This window comes from Muscardinus avellanarius (genome assembly GCF_963383645.1).
Source record: "Muscardinus avellanarius genome assembly, chromosome: 1".
Lineage (NCBI taxonomy): Eukaryota > Metazoa > Chordata > Mammalia > Rodentia > Gliridae > Muscardinus > Muscardinus avellanarius.
Genome location: NC_137786.1, coordinates 52,862,502 through 52,885,535, shown reverse-complemented (window position 1 = coordinate 52,885,535; position 23,034 = coordinate 52,862,502).

Here is a 23,034-nt window from a genome sequence, read left to right as displayed (position 1 = left end):
TTTTTAGGAAAAAAAAACTATAAAAAAACAATGATAAAACCAGCTGGGAAACTCACAGTGGCTCCTTTCCATGTTGTTTTAAAAAATGTAGAATGAAATTTGTCACAAGCTTGGGCATGGAATCTAGCTCTTGGATTTGGGAATCTGCATATAAAGCTCCCAGGTTACTGCATCCTCTCAACTCCACCAATTCTGATATGCTTAGGACCCACCAAAAGACTATTGCTCTACTGACTAGAAATAAAACGAGAGAGTTTAAAATGTGGATTTCAGTGGCACCATTTGTAAATCTCCAATGGATGATCATCAAGCATTCAAAAATTACTTGTGAATGCCGGGCGTGGTGGTGCACGCTTGTAATCCCCGTGCTTGGGAGGCAGAGACAGGAGGATTGCGCAGGTTCAAAGCCAGCTGCGTTGGCTTAAGAGACCCTGTTTCCAAATAAAAATATAAAATAGGTCTGGGAGTGTAGCCCGGAGGTAGAAGAGCTGCCAGGAACCCCAGTACCGCAAAAAAATAAAATAAAATAAATACTGTGAGGACTGCACGTGTCGTGTACCATTCTGGATGTTCAGTATATGCATCCGTGAACACAACAGGAAAAGATGCTGGCTTTAGTGCAACTGGATCTTTAAGAAATTTGGAGCAGATTTAAGGTCTCTCATCAGGTTCATAATCCTAAACTTAAGGTGATATAAGCTGGAGAATGTGTACTTTTTTCCATTCACCTCATCTGCATGGTTATGAAAATGAAGTAGATGCAAAGCTGGATTGAAACAAGATTGTAGTTTTGTCCAGAGTAGCTGATATTGTTTATGTTTGGTCTTTTGTTGTTGTTGTTGTTGTTGGTATCCGTGTTCCTGGAAACCCTTCTACCTCCGGGCTATACTCCCAGACCTATTTTATATATTTTTTATTTGGAAACAGGGTCTCTTAAGCCAGTGAGGCTGGCTTCAAACCAGCGCTATCCTCGTGTCTCCGCCTCTCAAGTGCAGGGATTACAAGCGTGCACCACCACGCTCAGCTTTGGTCTCATATTTTCCACGGACCCCCCTATCAAGTAATTCCTTGTGGACTTGGACTCAGTTTGTGCTGAAACATTTTCCAGTTGTGTCATCTGTATTTTGTTTTTCATCTAGGATTTATTTAACATTAAAAATTAGAAAGTGGGATCTAGCTTGACATGTACTCATTTATAGCAACCAAATGTAGGGAAGTTAGGCATGTTGAAAAAACCTTTAGCAATGGAGGAATGGAACCAATAGATAAATGTTTTCCTCTGTAAATCTTCAGTGAATATTTCTGAGAGGCATTCTATATGCAATTTAGGAGTTTTGGGTTAAGATCAAGTTCTGGTTGATGCCAACTCAATAACAAACAATTTTACTGACTTTTTCTTTATTTTATTCTCCCTCATCCTTTATTCTAATTATTGAAATTACCTCATTAATATATTGTTCATATACAAGTCTCTTTTTTCAGATATTTGGGGAGGAGACCAGGCTAAACTGTCAATTAAGTCCACTAAAGAAGAATAAATGTGAGACTAAGGTATTTCAAATCTATAGTTATGTTTAGAAAATATAAGCTAAATAAATAGAGAAGTAAGGACATACTTTGCACTGCTATTACAGAATGCCTGATACTGGATAATTCATCCAAAAAAGAGATTCATTTTGCATAGTTCTGGAGGCTAGGAGGTTCAGGATTAAGGATCCCTATGCTTGCATGTGTCTGCAAAGGACTATGAAAGTGCCACAAATAATGTGTTTTGGGGTTACAAATAAATTTTGGCAAGTAGGTGAACTAAAAAAGTAGAATCTGCTAGTAATAGAGACAGCATTATGTTTTCATGGATTGAATTAAATAATATTGCTAAAATGTCCATACTACCCAAAATTATCTATAGATTCAATGAAATCCCTATCAGTGACATGCTATACAGAACTAAAAAAAAAATTTTTTTTGTTGTTGTTGGTACTGGGGGTGGAAACCAGGGGCTTTCTACCTCTAGGATTTACTCCCAGACCTATTTTATATTTTATTTGGAAACTGGGTCTCACTAAGTTGCAAAGGGCCTCACTAAGTAACCGAGGCTGGCTTTGAACCTGTGCAATCCTCCTGTCTCAGCCTCCCAAGCACGGGGATTACAAGCGTGCACCACCATGCCTGGCTTAAAAAAACAATTTTAATATTTATATGAACACACACACAAATTGCCAAGTTATCTTGAACAAAAACAAATTAAAAGACAGTATACTGACTTTAAAATATACTATAAGCTATTGTAATGAAAACAACATGATGTTGGCATAGAAATAGACATATAAGCCAATGGAACAAACTAGGGAGCCAGAACTTAACCCATCCTTCTATAGCCAACTGATTTTCAGTGAGTTGCTAAAAACACACATTGGAGGAAGGATAGTCTTTTAAAGAAATGATGTGGGGGAAACAGGGTATACACATGCAGAATTAAACCAGATCTTTATCTTTCACCAGTATAAAAACATAACTCCAGATGGATTATAGACTTAAGTGTGAGTCTCGAAATTATGAAATTACTTGAAGAAAACATAGGGAAAATACTTAAGGACATTGAAATGGGCAAGAATTTTCTGGGGAAGACCCTCAAAGCATAGGAGACAAAAGTAAAACCGATAAATGGGATTATAGCAAACAAAACCTTCTGAACAAAAAAGGAAATAATAGAATGAAGATAAAGTTTAGAGATTGTGAGGAAGCATTTGTGAACTCTTTATCTGACAAGGAGCTAGTATCAAGAATGTATAAGGAACTAGAAAATAATCAAGATAAAAATAACAATGAAAAGTAGGCAATTATTTAATTATGTATTTCTCAAAAGAAGACATTCATTTGTTTAACAGGCATATGGAAAGCTGCTTGACACCACTAATACTTAGGGAAGTGCAAGTTAAATTTACATTGAAATATCACTTCATCATAGTAAGAATGGGTACTATAAAAAAGACAAAACAAGTATTGGCAAAACATGGAGAAACTTGCATGTCATTGGTGATAATATAAGTTAATACAACCATTATGGAAAGGTATGAAGATTTCTTATAAGATTATAAATGGCACCACCATGTGATTCAGCAATCTCATTACTAGTTAGTTATATATCAAAAGAAAATGAATTCAGTATGTTGGAGAACCTCTGCCCTTCCATTTTATTATAACATTATTCACAAAAGCTAAAAAATGAAAGAAACCTAATGTCCATCAACCAATGAATAGACAAAGAAAAGTGTGACATTTATACATCGTGAAAAATACTATTTAGGAATAAAAAGAATAAAATTCTGTCACCTGTGACAACGTGAATGGCATTGGAGATCATTATTGTAAGTGAAATAAACCAGGCACAGAAAGGCAATACCACATGATCTCACTCATGTGTAGAATCTAAAGAAGTTAATATCCTATAGGTTTGATTAGAATGGTGGTTACCAAAGGCTGAGGAGAGGAGAGGGGTGAGCCCAATGGTGAATATTTGGTCAGTGGATACTACGTAACAGTTAGATAAGAGTAAGAAGTTCTGATGTGTGATAGAGAGACTACAGATAATAATAATGTACTTATATTGTACTATTAAACTTTTCAGAAAGCAAGAAAATTTTGATTTTTTCATTATAAAAAAAGTTTGAGAAGATAGATATGTATAATCTTATTAAATCATTGTACAATACATAGATGTATTGAGGTATTATATACTATCCCATTAATGTATTGAACTTTAATGCTTTATGTATCACTTCAGTTGAAAGCTAAATTTAAAAGATATAAAAATCAAATAAATTGATGAAATTGAACAAGAAAACAGGAACTAAAATGGTCTGGAAATTAGAAAGGAAGTTTAACTCATACCTTAAAATATTCTCAGCAAAAATAATAGCCTCAGAAAAGATGAACTCTATACAAATAGCTTTAAAATTTTTTTAAAGGATTAATTGCTTCTATCTTAAGTTGTGAGACTTGCATAATCTTGATGATAATATCAGACTGGGAAAAGAAAAGTAGCATTGTTATGCAAATTGTCTCAAAATAAGTAAACTGAGCTAAAAATGTTTTAACTTATTAATATTATGACCAGATTATCTTTTACTTAGGAATATAATATCATTTTTGTATATAATAATCTATATAGTCCTCCACATTAGCAAGTTAAAGAAGAATCTTTATATGGTCATCTCAATGAATGCAGAAAGAACTTTTAAGGACATTTAGTTATGATCAACAATAACATGACTTTCTAGCAAACAAAGAAAAAGATAGTAAAAGCATCATAAAGCAAATATTTTGTTCAATTCTGAAATGTTAGAAGTATTTTGTTGCCTTTCAGGATGAAGGACTCATTCCCAGCATAACCATTTTAATCAATATTGTACTCACTCTAGCTTTGCAAAGTGGCAAACAAAATCTGTAAAAGATGTAAGAATTGGGCTGGGCATGGTGGTGTGCCTTTAATCCCAATTCTTGAGAGGCTGAGACAGAAAACTTTTAGATTCAAGGACAGCCTCTGCAACTTTATAAGGCCCTCAGAAACGTAGTGAGATCATCTTAAAATAAAAAGGGCTGGAGGTAGAATTCTCTTTGGTTCAGTGCCCAAACTATACACAAATGAAGTAAAAATCATAAAAAGGATATTCAGATTATTATTATTATTGTTTTCAGATGACATAATTATTCACATTGAAAACACAAAAAGATCTCTAGAAAATTATTAAAATGAATAAGAAAGTTTAATATGTTGAATAAGAAAGTTTAATGTATTGTTATGAAATCAATACATAGAAATCAATTACCCTTTTCTGTAGGCAATAGTCATAAACTGCAATAGTAGGTTTAATTAAAATTCTCATTATAGCAAAAAAAAGATGTAAACTTAGAATAAATCTACAAAACTTGTTGGAGGAACTTAGCAATGAAAACTATAAAAGATTAAAAATACAATAGAGAAGCAAATCATTTTCAGGACAAAAACTTTGATATTTTGAGATCAATTCTCCTAAAATTCATTGATTGAATGCCATATTAGTCAATATGCTCCCGACAGGTTTTCTCTATGGAACACACAAAGCTGGCTCTAATTTTTATATTTTAGAAAAAATTTCATCAATAGCCAAAGTAGTTCTGAAGAAATGCCAGGTATTAGTGGGATTAGGGAGACTTGTTTTTTACTAGTTTTAAAGCTGTGCTATTGAAATCATATGTATTGGCAAAGCGGGTTAAAAATTTGACCAATTGAATAGAATAAACAAACCAAGAACAGAGCATACAACAACAACAACAACAACAACAACAACAACAACAACAAACAACATCTTGATATGTCACAGAGATAGCATTGTCAATCAGTAAGAAAGAATAAACTATTCAATTGATGATACTGGAGCAATTGATTATACATGCAGGAAATTAAATATTCATTATCATATCATACAAATAATCAGTTCAGAATAAGGGCTTAAGTAGGGACACACAAAATACTAATACTTTTAAAAGAATATATATGAAATAATCTTAATGATAGAATATGAATGATTTTTTTTTCATGAGCTACAGAGAGCATATGCCACTGGGAAATAATAACTTCACATTCAAATCAAGATTTTATCCTCTAAAATACTACAAAGAGAATAAAGGAAAAAATTTATACTAAGAGTTTAGCAAGATACATAGCTAAAAGGAATTACAATAAAGCATATAAAATTAAATATCATAAATTAATAGAAAAAAGACAACTACTAAAATAGAAAAATAGGCAAGGAAATATGAACATGTAAACTTCAAATGGCCAAAACATATAGAAGATACTTTGTCTCATTAGGTATCAAGAAATTGGAAAATAGCCGGGCGTGGTGGCGCACGCTTGTAATCCCTGCGCTTGGGAGGCGGAGACAGGAGGATCACGCAGGTTCGAAGCCAGCCGCGCTGGCGTAAGAGACCCTGTTTCAAAAATATAAAATAGGTCTGGAAGTGTAGCCCAGAGGTAGAAGGGCTTCCAGGAACCCCAGTACCACAAAAAAAAAAAAAAAAAAGAAAAAAAAGAAATTGGAAAATAGAATCACAATAAGAAACCACTTCTCAAGGCAAACCTGGTGGTGCATGCTTGTAGTTCCAGCATTTGGGAAGCTGAGACAGGAGGATGTGGTTTGCGGACAGCCTCAGGTACTTAGTGAAGCCCTTTGTAACTTAATGAGACCCTGTTTCAAAATAAAAAACAAAAAATAGGGCTGGGGTGTAGCTTGGAGATAGAATGCCCCTGGGTTCCATCCTCCCCCCCCCAAAAAAAAGAAAGAAAAAACTACTTCTCAAACACTAGATTTGTAATAGTTAATAATTCTGGTATGTTGTTATTGTATACAGTAACACCACAGTGTTAGAAAACAATTTGCCATTATGTAGACCAGTTGATGCTGTATACACCCTACATGTTAGCAATTCCATTTTGATGAATATACCCTTGATGAACTTTTCATATGTATAACAGGTAGCATTATATTTATAAGAAGTTTTCTCATCACAGTTGTCATTGACCAAATAAACTAAAATATTTAAATAACAATTATATATTCATAGTAAAAATATAAACATCATATTGTGGTATACTTGAGGCTTAGAACACTAAAATCAGTGAAATGAATGGAATATAAATTAGCTACATTTATTAATAACCATGAATATTCAAAAGCCAGTCACTGAAAATATATATGGTACCAATTGATTTATAAAATTTTAAAATAGTAGAAACTGAATGCATATAAATATGTAATAAAACTCTAAAGAAATCCATGAATACAAGATAACTTCCAAGGTATCAGAATACTCTACTTATAGCTCATGAGTGTACAGGTATTTATTTTATTATTGCTCTTGAAAGTGACAATATAATGTGGGAAAATATGAACTCTTATTCAGCGTTGGTGGGATGGCAAATTACTAGTCACTCTGAAGACCCGTGTAGAAGTTTCTCAGAAGATTGAGAATGAAACCACCATATGATCCAGCTATACCAAGCCTGGCTATTTTTCTAAAGGAAGTGAAGTTAAAATGTTATAGCAATACATAAATATTCATGTTTATAGCAGCACAATTCATGATGGTCAAATTACTGAACCAGCCTAGATGTTCACTGACAGATGAATGAATACAGAATATTTGTATATATACACAATGAAATTATACTCAGCCATAAAGATGAATAAGATTATATCATTTGCAGGAAAATGGATGAAACTACAGAATATTATGCTAAGTGAGATCAGCCAGTCTCAGAAAGTCAAGGGTTATGCTTTCTCTCATATATGGAAGCTAGAGAGAAAAGAGAAAACAAAGGGACTTTAGGTAATTTAGGAGAGAAATCAGTAAAATTGTAGAAAGAATAGAGGGAGCAGAAAGGGTAGAATTGGTGAAAGAAGCTGTTCAAATAATGCTATGCACATCTATGAAGGTATTGCTACCAAACTCCTTATTGTGTATAACATGGGGCAGGTAGAGTGGGACTGAAGGAAAACACACCAAGTCTTGTGTACATGCTTGTTTGTATGACCTTGAATCTCACTATAATGTATAATTTCAATGTCTCAGTAAAACTATAATAAAAATAAAATAACTAAAATATTATAAATATATCTTTTGCATGCATTTTAAAAGTATGTATGAATATGTATACATTCTGCAGATGATGTCTCAAAGTAATAAGGCATCAGCTAATGTGTAAATTATCTATTAGTATAATGAGAATTGTTATAGGATTGTACAAGAATACTCTTTGCTATGACAAAATGAGGCCATTACTTCAAAAAAGTCTGTGAATTTATGTAATGATAGACCATTTCGAAATAACCACAGGCTAAGGGACCATATTTTCTCATCTCAAAATCAAAGTCCCAACATCTACAGTCTCAAGTACTCATGCCCTCTATCTTCTGCAAGCATCAAGTTGCAAAAATATTTGTACTGGAAGTTTGGCTTAAGCCATCCAGATTCTTTGAAGATCAAGACATAAGGATATAAATGCCAGCAATAAAACATGGCTAAGACTAAGTGTCCGTTTTCGTTATACAGATCATTACCCTATAGTACCTGGCATGAATGGATAAGAGATTGGAGTTTAACACAGGGAAGGCCAGTATCTAAAACTTTTCCTTTGCAAGAACCCCCCAATATAGGCAGATTTCCTCTATGTTTAAAATGATAAGGATTCAGGATAAAAGGGAGAGGAAGAGATCAGATCAGACAGGATATTTGGTAGCTTGTTGTGGCTAAGATCATAATAGGGTGACTGGAGCCAGTAGTAAATCAGGAAAGGCTCTTCTGCAAGTGGACATTGAGCTGAAATAATATGCAGTCATCTATGAGGTGAAAATTGAATGAAAAGGCATTCTGTGCAGTGGCAAAAGCAGGTACCCAGACTAACAGGAAGAAACAGGGCATAGGGTCCTAAATGTAAGAAGTGACCAGTGTGGGAGGCAGAGAAAGGGGCTGAAGGAGGGGAAGTGTGGCTTAAGGTGTGTTTCCTAAAGCAAGGCTTGTAGGCATTGTGGAGGAATGTGGCCTTTATCTTAACAGCAGTGGGAATTCTTTCAGGCATGTTTAGTGGGCTTTTGGCATGCTGAATATTTAGACATAATCAGTTTTGCTATAGAGTAGGAAATAGGTTTATGATGGTGATGGATCCATAAGTTAAGAGGAAACAGGGAGGAGGGAGATGCTGTCAGTAGTTCAAACGAGGGAAGGCTCACTCTAGGAGTTGTGTTGGAAATTGAAGTGATTCTGGAGATATGGATGGATATTAGGATATTTTAGATTATTTTGCCATTATGATAGCTGCTTCTAAAAATCAGTATGCTATGTTCTTATTTATGGCGTCTCTCTTCAGTATGATAATGTCATAGAAATAATTATTGGTTCAAGGAATGTTCATAATTTAAATTAATACTGACAACATTTTGTTCCCTGAGTGGTAGTAACAGTAAGATTTTCAACAATGCATAATATTATATTTACTGTACTTTCATAAAGACATAAGACACTATCATTAAAAATATTAAATATAAGGCAGATGCAGTGGTATATACCTATAATCCTAGTACTTGGGAGGCTGAGACAAGAAGATTGCAGGTCAAGCAAATTAGCAGCCTCAGCAAATTAGCAGAGACCTTATTAAAAAAAGAATAAGGGCTAGGGGTATAGCTGGAAGATAGAATGCCTCTAGGTTCAATCCCCAATACTAAAAAAGAAAATAAGTTTCACTTTCTATCACTATCTGAATTCTTCTTATAATAACTTATATTTTCAATTCAACTATTAGAATCAATTACCTGGTCTAAAATGTAGGAACTATGGCTTATATTAGTAAAATTCAGAAAAGCAGGTTTTTACCTGTTACTTTGAAAAGCAAAATTTTCCTTAGTTTAGTAACATTAAATGAAGAGCCATTTAAATTGTATTTTGCTGCCGGGCGTGGTGGCTCACGCTTGTAATCCCAGCATTACAAGCCTGTGCCCAGCTGAGACCGGAGGATCGCGGTTTGCAGACAGCCTCAGCTATGTAGTGAGGCCCTCTGCAACTCAGTGAGAACTGGTTTCAAAATAAAGAATAAAAAATAGGGCAGGGGGTGTAGCTCGGAGGTTGAATGTCCCTGGGTTCCATCCCCAGACCTGCAAAAACAAAAATGTATTTTGCTAAGGGACATTTTAATTTCTTGTGCATCTTTGGCATGATAGTTATTATTTAATTACATTATTGTACATGTTACAGTGAGAAGGGGAGAGTATTTCACAATCAATATCTTTCTTTACTGCATACCAATGTGCTAATGAGTTAAGTGATAAGAAATTAAGAAATTAGGTAATTGCAGATAAATAATTATATTCTATATTACATAGATATCTTTGGTGGAATTTCATAGTATTTAAGTAATTTAATGATATTTGGAAAAAAATTTGGAGCTTCTATATAGATTCAGAATACAATGCTATGTTTACCTTGTTAGAATAATGTAATATAATCTATTGCTTTGTGAATATTTGTTACTCCCCACATTTTCAAAGAATAAACTTGGTTAAGATAATAGAGGTGACCTATATATACATTTTGCCAATATAATCACCAAAAAATAGCATCTAATTTTAATCATGTATTTTTAATATTATATATAATCATACATATAATTTATATATTATATATAATATTTAAAGTTTTGTGTGGTACAGAGTTTTAAACTCAGGGTTGTTCTATCACTGAGCTACACCCCACCGCCCTTTTTCATTTTGAAACAGAGTATTGTGTTCTGGAGCCTGTGGTACGGTCTCAGTTTCCCACCTCTAGGGAGCTCTGTTGTGCCCCACTTTGCCTGGCTAAGATATATATATATTTTTTTATATATATAATATATATATATGTATATATATAATATAAATAAATAAATATATATATACACAATTTGTCCTTTAGGTTTTCTCTTTTACATCTGCCTCTTATTTGTATACTTCTCATTATTTTTGCATTGGGATAAGTGTCTTTATTTTATTTTTATACTTTTATTGATGCATTATAGTCTCACATCATAATATAGTTCATAATGAGAAGGTAAGGGTAAGAATTAATGAAGGAGTTACTTTCTTTGGCATGCATGTATGTGGAGTATTTTTAATCAACTGGTAGAAGATAAATCAATTTTATTTTGAGGTGTGTGTGTGTGTGTGTGTGTGTGTGTGTGTGTGTGTGTGTGTGTATGTGTGGTGTATTGGGGATTGAAGTTCTACCTTTGAGCTATACTCCAGCCCTATTTTATCTTATTTTGAAACTGGGTCTCACTAAGTTACCACATGCTGACCTAAAACCTATAATCCTGTCTCAGCCTCTCAAGCACTGGCTTTATAGCTGTGTGCCACTGTGCCTGGCTTATTCTGAAATTTTGGATGGATCAATATTTCCCAGTCCTGCTGTAGGAAGGTATGGTATTTTCCAGGCAGCTTTCGCTCACCACTGACTTAAAACATATTCCTACAGTTTTCTTCTATGACATTTTCATACAGCTCCTTTTGAGAAAGATCCAGGTACTTCTGTTCATTCCAGGAAAGAAATCAAAAGCACATGTATATCTGTAAATGTCAGTGCAGGATAGAAAACAGCACACTGTGGAGCGCAGGATGCATTCCAGCAGAGGCCACCAAAAGGCAGACACCACCCTCCTCGGTCTCACTCTTTCTCCCCATCCACCGGGGTCCCTCTCACTTTACTGAATTGGCAGTGTTACTTTTTGCCTGTCTTTCTACATTCTTTTCCTCTGTATGGAATGTCACTCCTTATCTGTTAGTTCCAATTCAATCTTTATATTCTAGCTAAAATGTCAATTCCTCAGGGACATCTTTCTTGATAGTCCTGTTTTATTCCAATTATCATTTAACTATCATTAATAGCTTTTATTATATTGTGATATTAAAACTTTATAATTATTTGATTAATTCCTCTCTTTCAGTAGACTGTAATCTGCTTAGAGTCAGAGATGATGTTTGTTTATGCACAGCACATCATTCCAGCACACAGTATAATGTTTAGCAAGAAGCTTATCTTGTAGTCCTACAATTAGTTTTAAGAACAATTTTACCTGTTTCTATTGGACCTTTTTATAGTGCTAAGCTTATTTGTGAGATAACCTAAAGATTTTTTCTATTTATTTATCTCACTTATCATTGAAGCTTGTTGATTTTAGTGGGATTAAACTTATTCAACCTCACAGTTTGCTGTTATAAAATGTTATATATTTCTATGTGTTGGTTTATGGTGGTTTACTATAAATTCACTGTGGATACAACTAAGAACAATGGAGTGAATTATTAATGGGCTCTTTTGGAGCACAAGTTTTCTTTAGGATTCAGGACTCCTGATGATTTCTTCTCTGTATATCTCCAAGATCTATCACAAGTATCTCTAGATGGAGCTATTTAACCTTTCTCTTATAAACTAAAGCCATAAGAAATGAAATCAAGGGAACATACATGCTCATGGCATTGGTTTCTAGGATTTCAGGCCACAAGCAAGACTGCTTAGCTGAGTGAGTGTTCCTGATCATGTGCACTCATTTATTTTTTCTCTTTATCACTTGCTTGTCACAAAAGCCAACTATGCTAATAAATGCCACATCTGAGCAGATCAACTCTTTCCTTTGTTCTCAGTTAACTGAGACCATTAAAAATGACATTTTTACTTTAGCATTTTTTCCAAAGAATTCAGGATGTTTCTCTGACCAAAGTTAACAAATATTTCTTTTTATGTGTTTGTGTGGAATAGTAGATATAAAAAATCTATATAAATGCACCAGCAAAGGAAAAAGTACAGAAAATATGTGTAAAGCAGTACAAATGATTTGGCTTAACCCTAATTTTAATGATGCATAAGGTGGATTTCAGTGGCAAAAATAGTTTTTCATTAACAAAGTCATTGACCAATCTATCCATATAGATAGATGATAGATAGATGTTAGATAGACAGATATAGATAGCTCTTAGATGTCAATGTAGAGAGATAGATCTATACATATCTATAGGTAGATAAATTTTCATCTATATATTTTAGCTCTTACTGTATTCTGTGTGTTTTATAGATATTATAATTTAATTCGAAAGACAATTTTGTTTTTATACAATTACATATAAATTTAGTAGAAAACATTGTCTTTAGCTCTTGAATATACCACTTAGTATGCATTTTAGCTGACATACTGAATTCTCACTATAGGTCATATTCAATATTTTATCTTACATATCAGATCAAATTATTCTTTTTTGTGAAAAAATATTTTTGAGTTTATCTGGGCAGTGAGCTCCTTGAAGGAAGAAGCTGTGCCCTGGTCATGGTATTTCCCTAGTACCTAGAACTGTTTAATCTAGTTCAGTAGCCACTACCTACATGTGGCTAGTTACATTTGAGTTTAAATTAATTAAAATGCTATAAAATTTAAAATCAAATTCCTTTGTCAACACTAGGCACATTTCAAATTTTCAATAGTTACCACGTGTGGCTCAGTAATTAGCTTATTAGATAAATATCATATGACCATTTATGTCATCATAAAAATTTCTGGCAATCATCATGAGTAAGTTTGTTACTAGAACTGTAAATATTTACTGATTATATATATAATCTGATTATAAATATAATATAATGTAAACATATAATAAATATAGTATATAATAAATATAGTAAATATAATGATTATATATATTATGTATATGTTAAGAAAAACCATTATCTAGAGATTAGAGATAGAGTAAGACACAAATAAATAAAAACATAGTCTCCTATTAAATTCTAGTATATTATGAAAAAGAAATTAAGGAAGTCAGAGTTAATTATTACATGTTTTATGATAAATTGAATAGATGCCTTTCAGAAGAAGAATTACAAATGGCCAACAAATATATGAAGAAATGATCAACATCATTAGCAAGCAGGAAATCGAAAATCAAAACTACTCTGAAATTTCATCCAACTCTAATCAAATGGCAATCATCAAGAATATAAACAATAGTGCTAGAAAAAATGTGGGGAAATATAAATGTTTATACATTGTTGGTGGGGTTGCTAATTAATACAACCAGTATAGAGATCAGTAGAAGTCTTCTCAAAACTGGAATCACCGATGACCCAGTTATACTATTCCTCACTATCTTTCCAAAAGATTAAAGTTAAAATACTATAGTCATACATGTATGCCCATGTTTATAGCAGCACAATTTACAATACCCCAATTGTGGAACCAATCTAAATGTCCCTCAATAGCTAAATGGATGAAGAAAATGTGGTCTACATACAAATAAAATTTTGCTTACTCAGAGAAGAACAAAATTCGGTTCTTTGTACAAAAAAATGGATGGAACTAGAGAATATTATTCTAAGTGAGATCAGTAACTCTCAGAAAGTCAAGAATTGGATGATTTCTCTAGTATGTGGAAGTTAGAATGAAAATAGGAAACAAAGAGGGACTTCAGTGAAATCAGAAGAGAAACTGATAGAACAGTGGCAGAGAATTAGGGGAGTAAGTGGGGAAGGGGAAAGGAGGATAGAGGAAGGAAACAGTTCAAATAAAGTTATGTCCATACATGACGATACTGCTACAAATTTCACTAACATTTCTAGGGAGACAGTAAGAGAGAGAAGGGTAGGATATGGAGGAAAATACAAGTGTTTTGTGCATGTACATTTGTATCCATTTGAATTATACTAAGATATGTAATTACAATGCACCAATAAAAGCATAAATAGCAGCAATAATTAAATTAAGATAAGAATGACATTATAAGATGGGAAATATTAAATATTTAATAAAGTAATTTTACACAAAAATATAAATAATAACAAAGCTGAGACTGTGTAGAAATAGGAACTCTTATACAGTATTGACGGGATTGGAAATTAGTACAAATATTATAGAAATCAGTATGGAGTTCTATTCCTAGTTTTTTTTTAATTTTTCATTAAAAAAAACTAAGGATGGAACCATTTTATTACCTAGCTATACCATTTCTCAGAACTTTATCAAAATAATTAAAGCTAAATTACTGTAGTGATACATATATACCCATGTTTATAGAAGCACAATTCACCGCAGTCAAATTATGGAACAAACCCAGGTTTCTGTCAGTAGATAAATGCATAAAGGAAATGTAGCATGTACACACAATGGAATTCTATTTAGCAATAAAGAACAAAATTATGTGCTTTATAGAAAAATGGATGGAACTAAAGAATATTATGCTAAGTGAGATCAACCAGTCTCACAAAGTCAAAAGTTGTATGTATTCTCTCATATGAGAAAACTAGAGAGAAAATAGGAAACAAAAGGGACCTTAAATAACATGTAGGGAGAGACCTATGAATCAGTGAAAGAGGATTAGGGGATGGTTGGGGAGAGGAAAAATGAGAACCAACGGAGGAAACAAGAGACAATAGTCCATTTCAGAGCCAGTGTTGAAAGGTCCATTTTGGATTATCTTAGTAGAGCTTCTTTTACTCAGAAGCACCATCACAGGAACTATTTGACCTGCTTTTTTTTTTTTTTGTTGTTCTGTGACAGAATAAGTGTGTTTGTAAGCAATATTAATAATAGAAGCACATAAATCTTTTGTCTTCATTAAAGGCATAGGAACTAGAGATTGTATAACTTCTAAATAATTTGCACAAATTTATGGTTCAGATGTGTAAGGATCTAAACCACATTTCTCATAAAGTGGGAGGAGAGAGAAAACATTTAATATAGCAGAGGGACAATTAGTGTCCTGCAGTAGGAATGAACATAAGCAAAATTTTGTTCTGGCTTCCTGTGCCTATAATCTTTGGAATTTTTAAAATTTCATTTGCTTTTATTATTTTCCACTTGCTTTTCAGTAAACCAGTTTAATGTGTCAGACAGGGAATAATAAAGAAGCCTCATGAAATCTTCTAGACCATCATGCAATGATAATGTGCTAATTTTCTGAGAAGGCTGTAGTTCTATTGGTATATACAGAGGAGTCTCTTTAGCTATGGGCTGCACAAATAGATAATGTAGTTGTAGATTTTCCGGTTGTTAGTAGGATCAGAATTTGGAGCCATCCCAGTTGGCCATCCAAGTCATCCCAGTTGTATTCTTTAAGCAAGTATGGAAGGGTATTTATGTGTGATTGTTATCTCTGGGAAAACTGAGCTATGGACGGTGCACTCTGAGAAGTGATGCTGCTTGCTGTAGCCCATGATTATATCAGTAGTTGATAACAAGGAAAATGGAACACTGGCATCTGTTCATAAAGACTGGGTACAGAGGGAGCGTGGAACTCTGTGAAGCTTGAGACAAAAGAAAGTTTCACTTAAAACATGTGGTTCATTTCATTTTTGAAAGATTCTAAGATACAAGGAATGGGGAATGAAATGTGTTGTTGACAACCCATGGAGATTTAATTTCCTCATCAACCTTCACTCTGAAAAATATGGCCATTTTTCTCAGTGGATCTTGAAGGAAAGTTATAGAATCATGAATCAAGTGGGGAGGTATAGCCTCATTCATGGCTTCTTATCTATTGTCTTTGTGACCCTTTTACCCATCATGGACCATTTGACAGTCTGCCATCTTCTACCCTTAAAGATTAAAGGTGTCTGACAGAAAATAATAAAGAACTGCTTCCTATTTGCTCAAAGCTCTGATGCCACAAGAGGAGAGAGAAATCACTAGAAATGAGAGGAGGGAGGTACTTCTAATGATTGCAGTGCCAGAATAAAATGACAATATTAATGTCTTAGCTTTCATTTTGTGTTAATATCAAAGTATAAATAGAAACATTTACTTTTAATTTTGACAATGTCTAAAGTTAGGCATATAGACAAATGGAACAGAAAAAAAGATACAGAAACTAATCCACATACTTACAGACAATTGATCTTCAACAAAGGGACCAAATACATATGCTGAAGAAAATATAGCCTTTTGATAAATGGTGCTGACAAAACTGGCCATCTATATGTAGAAAAATGGAACTAAATCCTTACCTCTCACCCTGCACAGTAATCAATTCAAGATGGATCAAAGACCAGAGTCTATGAAGCTGTTAGAGGAAGGCATAGGTTCTACACTCCAACATATAGGCACAGGCAGAAACTTCCTCATAAACACCCCCAAAACTTAGAAAATTAAAACAAGAATTAATAAGTGGGATGACATAAAACTAAAGTTTTTGTTCCTCAAAGGAAATCATCAAGAGTCAAAAAAGAAAGGCCACAGAATGGGAGAAGATCTTTACTAGCTATCCATTTGACAGAGGTCAAATACCTAAAATACACAAAGAATTGAAAAAACTTTATGCTAGAAAAACAACCCAATCAAGAAATAGTGCTTTAAAAAACCAATGACATAACATTAACTATATTTCATATGTAAAAAGGCATAAATTAATTTAAAACATCACTTGGAAAATAAAAATATAAAAAATAAAATATAGATATTTATTAACAGATGGTTATGAATATAATTAGGTAAATATTTGAAAAATAAAATATTATTTCAAAAATGATTAGATAATACCAACAAACATTTACTCATGAAAATTAGAATATATTAATGAAAAATGATTCCATTATATTGGGGTATATTATCTTACTTGACATTTTATCAAAATAAAATTGTAGTTTTTTTCAAAGAAATTACTTCCAATTGGTAACCAATTTTACTTTTGTTTCATCATATAAAGATAGAGTCTCATTAAATTATCCATATTATTTTCAATATAACTATGTTCATATTCTTTTAGACATCTTTGCATTAGAGTAAGAACTATTCTTGCTGTACTCCCTGGATTAATTTCAACTCTCCCTGTACTCCATCAAAGATTAATGAGGTTATAGAATACTTTGAAAAATGTAAAGTGCCAGGTGCAGTGTAATCACAGCACTTGGAAGGCAGAGGCAGGAGAATAGCAGGTTTGAGGAAAGTGTGTGTTGACTTAGACTTTGTTTCAAAAATAAAAGAGCCAGAAGTATAGCTTCGTGGTAGAACACCTCTGGGTTCAATCCCAGTAACTATTATGTACACACACACACACACACACACACACACACACACACACAAACTTTGTTCAACGTCAGCTCTACAACAACAACAACAACAGAGAAGAGAACTGGAATGTGTTTGAAGGTAGAAAGCACATGGTAAAGGTTTGGGGGGCATAAAGAGAAACAATTACTATACTACCCAGTGGACTAGCATTTATGCATAGGGTATAAGTCCTAAGGCACCAATCAGCATCTCCAGAAACTTCCTTGTCAGTCAAGCATTACACAATTGTTTTGATATATGTATAAAAATATCTAGAAATAATTTTTAACTTAGAAAAGGATTTACTGAGATACCTTTGAACCTCATACCATGGAATTAGAAATATAGTCTTTCTGTGTGATTGTTGGGAGGGTGAGGCTGAGATGTACCTGGGAAGTTGACTCTGTCTGTTTCAGTGGTATTTGGGGTTGTGTTAGTACAGTTCTCACATAGATGCAGTCCCAGAGTCGAACCTAATTCTTCTACCATCTTCAGAACTTTTGAAATATTGAGGTGTCTTCAGTGATAGACTCTTCTAGTTTTTGTTCTTATGATTATATTTGTAGACTTCTAAAACTGCCATGATATTTGTGTTTCTCTTCCTTTATCATGTCAAATAACTTTTATCAGTCCACAAGTGTCACTGAATGTTACCCTTTTTTCCTTGACCATTGCATGAATGTAATGGGAACTGTTGTTAAATTTGTATATTTTAATATTCAGGGTGATATTGTACTTTGAAATGTTTTTCTTGCTATCGAGGATTGAACCAAGGAGGATTCTACCTCTGAGCTACACCCCCATGTATTTCTATTTTTATTTTGAAAAAAGGGTCCCACTAAGTTGCTGAGGCTGGCTTTGACTCTCCAATCCCCCCATCTCACCCTTTGAAGTACTGGGATTATAGAGATGTACTTTTATGCTGGCTACTTTGAAACTTTTTAAAGTCTCTGTAGCACACTTTTGTTTTCATTTTTATCACCCATTTTCGACTGTTTATGAGAAAAAATAATAGCAGGACTTGGAACCACTGTAGGGTAAACAAATATATCAGCAGAGAAAGGCATGTGGTGGTATCTTGGTGTTCAGTAGCAGAGCACACTTGCTGATACCTGCTTTACTGCGCTGCCTCGCTGGCCATGAAAACAACGAGAATATGAACTGTAATTGTTCAATCTTGTTTGCATATTTAAACATGAAAATATTTGAGACAAATCACATCTAATAAATAAGTCCTCTACAGCAACATGACTGATAGATGCTACCGAGTAATGAACTTTTGATTTGTCTTCACAGTACATTTTTAGAATCTAAGATCTTGTGGCATAGAAGTATCATTTCTATTCTTGTTCTAGCCCGGGTTTCCGTTTTTCTGCCTGCTCAATGTCTAATGGAATTTTTTTTTTTTTGGCCCAGACTATTGGAGGTAGCACCTATTAGAGGTAGCAGACTATTGGAGGTAGCACCTTAAAAAATATTCTCTTGATAATCTGTTATATGTCAGACAATATTCTAGGCTTTAAAAATTATGACTTCTGAAAGAAGGGCTAAATCTCAGATCAGGTTTACTTTGTGAACAGACTTCTTTGTTCAGATGGGACTTGAAAACCATTGTGCTTCTTGATAAAACTCAGACTTGACAGGTTATATTAAGTTGACAAGCAATTTACTATCCTGGAAAACAGGACAATCTCATACTGTGGGTCCATGGTCAAGTGGAGCCAATATTTAAAAAGATGGTATAGTCTCAGCTTGGAATAGGGTAAATTGAACTCATGTTCTCTACAATGTCCCTCAGAATGCTTAAAATCTGACAAACAAAAGAACACTTGGTATTTCTTAGCTGTCTGTTAAGAAAAAAAAAAAAAAAAAAAGCTTGCCAAATGAATAGCAGCATATGCTGACGAGACACATCGCAATCCTGTGGAAGGCGACAGGATGCATCCCCAGCCCAGGCTCCATGCCCAGCTTGTTTTGTTTGTGGTTTCTCAAAGTGTCTTAGCAGACGGAAAATCTTCAAATAGCAAGACCTTGTTAAGAACATTATCAGCTTTTTCCAGGTCAGAGTGTAATATGAAAGTGACACATTTTTTTTAAAAAAGTGTTAGGTTTTAATGTTTTATATGAGTCTTTTGCACATTTTTTAAAGGAATGCTGTTTGTAGTATTAATATACTATCATGTGGAAACTAAGTTTCAAAGACAGGGTTTATAAGGTATAGGAAAGTATGTACATTCATTTCATGTCCTGCAAATGGCTTTTTTTTTAGCTTATTCTATTTGAATATTTTGGTAAATATGTCTAAATTGTGGAGAAGGGATGTTAAAGAGAAATGCCATTTAAAATAATATGACCAAATATATGTCTGTATGTGGGGGAAGGTTTTTTTTTTATCTTTTTTTTTTTTTTTTTTTGGTGGTACTGGGGTTCCTGGAAGCCCTTCTACCTCGGGGCTACACTCCCAGACCCATTTTTACATTTTTACTTGGAAACAGGGTCTCCTAAGCCAGCGCACGCGGCTGGCTTCGAACCTGCGCGATCCTCCTGTCTCCGCCTCCCAAGCGCGGGGATTACAAGCGTGCGCCACCACGCCCGGCGATTTTAATCTTTTAAAAATGAGACAGAACTCAAACATGTGGAGTTAAGAGATACCATATTTGTCCATTTAAATTTTTATTTTCTCCAATTTTAACATGTTCCCTACTCTAGAACACCAAGTAATGAATATTATGAGTCTCTTGATTACTTCCTTTACAAGGTAATAATTGCAGATTATATTATAAATGCTATCTTTCCCATTATTCAACTGGTGAATTATCTGTACCTTGCAGGTGTTTTGGTAATTTCACTGCTCATTAACACCCTGATCATGGAGGAAATGAAAAAAGTGTAAAGTAATGAGACAAAATTCTCTTGCTTTTCTTTTTGGTTGGTAGCATTGGCAAGAGATTTGGAAAAGGCTGTAATTAGCCTCTGGCTACCATCTTGTTCAAAGAATGCCTCTGAAAAATCAGACTCAGGCAGGAAGAGAAAGACTGGAGAGAGGGGAGGCAGTGGGGATGGGGGCTGTCAGTCATTAGCACTCAACTTCCTTGTGGGTGTGTGGTTTGCTTGCAGTGGTGCTTTGAAGGCATTCCTCCACATCTCTTTTTCACCAAAAATTCTCTGCCTTACAGCCCAGGCTTGAAAAAAATGAAAAAAAAAATCATTTTATAACAGAAATATGACAAAAATATCTTTTTGGGGGATACAAACAATGTCATGGACACAGACCAAAGTATAGGTTATGATACCAGAATTCTTTCCATAGAAAAGATATTGAAAAATAAGTGTCCTGGGTATCTTTACAAAATGGGACTTAAATAAAAATATTTTAATGATACATGCATATCCACATATATAGTAGCACAATTCACAAAAGCCAAATTATGGAACCAACCTAGGTGCCTATCAACAGATGCATGGATTGCAACATCATGAGATATACACACAGTGGAATTTTACTCAGCCATAAAGAACAAAATTATGTCCTTTGTAGGAAAATTTGTAGAGAACATTGTTATATGAGATTAGCCAATCAAAGAAAATTAAAGGTCATATGTTTTCTCTCATATGTAGAAGCTAGGTAGTAATCTGTATATACTTTAGATAATGAAGGAAAAGCCCCAGTGAAGAGAGGGAAGTGGTCCAGGGAGGGAAGAGGTGGAAAATTAATAAAGAAAATGCTTCCAGTGATGTTATATATTTATGTAAGGATACCAATGCCTATCTCAATATCATGTATGAGGAAGGGGAGGGAGTATGGAGAAAGCTGGAGGGAATCTCACCAAGTGCTGTGTGCCTGAATGTCCCTGTCACTCTGAATTACATTATGATGTTAGACTAAAATGCACCAATAGAAGTGTATGTCAAAAAAGAAAAACAAGTATATATATAATAATTATAATGCACTAAAATATATATGTATATTTTAAGTGCATATTTATAACTGTATTATATAACTACAATGTATTATAAAGTACATATACTGAAAAAATACATTGTAATTATACATCTTAGTGAGGTTCAATGAGATACAAACATATATGCCCACCGTTCTTGTTATACATCCTTCTGTATCCCATTTCCCTACTCCCTCTCACTTCCCCCACACATGCTAGCGAAGCTGGTAGTGATACCTTTATATATGACAAAAAATCATTTATCTGTTTTCTTCCTCAATCCTCATTTTCCTCTTCCCACCTCCCTCTTCCAATCCCTTTCTGCTATTCCACTGGTCTCTTTCCATATTTATAAAATGTCTTTAGAATAAAAGAAAAAAGAAAAAATCAGTTATACTAAGGAAATAGGAAGTGATACTGTGACAAATCTGGAAAGCAAAGAGACAAAGAAAAGGGAGAACAGGCACAAATAACTGTTTTTACAATTTGGGCCGGGTCTGCTCATCAGCTTAAGTAAGCTAGAAACAAACGGACTTTCCTCATAATTCTGACTGTTGTGTGTGATATATTTTCAGCACAAATTATAAGTACATATTCGATGTGTTGATTTTTTTAAAGCTTGTGCATTTATTTTTTGCTTGTGAATGGTGCTAAGGATTGAACCCAGGGGCATTCTACCTCTGAGCCATACCCCCAGACCCATTTTATTTTTTATTTGGAAAGAAGGTCTTGCCACATTGCTGAGCGCCTCACTGAAGTTGCTAAGGCTGACTTCAAACCTACAATCCTCCTACCTCAGTCTTCCAACTGGGATTACAGGTGTGTACCACCATGCCACCTTCATTTACCTTCTTAGTTTGAAAATACACTCATGAAATGCCATCCCATTAAAAAGTTTTACTACCAGGAAGTGTTTCCCCCATTATTGTCTCATGAGAATATTGCTTACATATATCCCACTTAATAGATAAAGATTGGAGGCAGAACTGAATCACAGGCAAGAACATTAACTTTAGAAATTGACTTAATTTTGACTACTGACTGTGCATCTCTAAGTTGACATACTCTGGGTAATAAACTTCTTTCTCCCTCAGTTTTTTTTCCTATATTTTGGTGAAAGTAATCCTATTTCATGAGGTTAAGAGGAGGATTACATGAGAATTTCCATAAAGTGCTTTGTATTTAAACACATATGAGTGAAAAAATGTCCAGTAGTCCTATAGTTAATGGTGGTGATGTTGGTTATGATGAAATACAAATTTTTTATTAAACCCAGAAATATTCTTAGATTAAATTACTATGAATTACCTACTTTTTATGTGGTTAGAATATGGGATCAGATTGTACATAGTACAGAAATGCCCATTTAATTAGTTTAATAGGAAACATTAAAAATTTAAATTAATTCAGTTCTTTTAAGCTGGTAGCCAGATATTAGCAAGCAAATATAACTGAATTATTTTGAAATATATGATAATTTGAGTTACTAATAGAGTA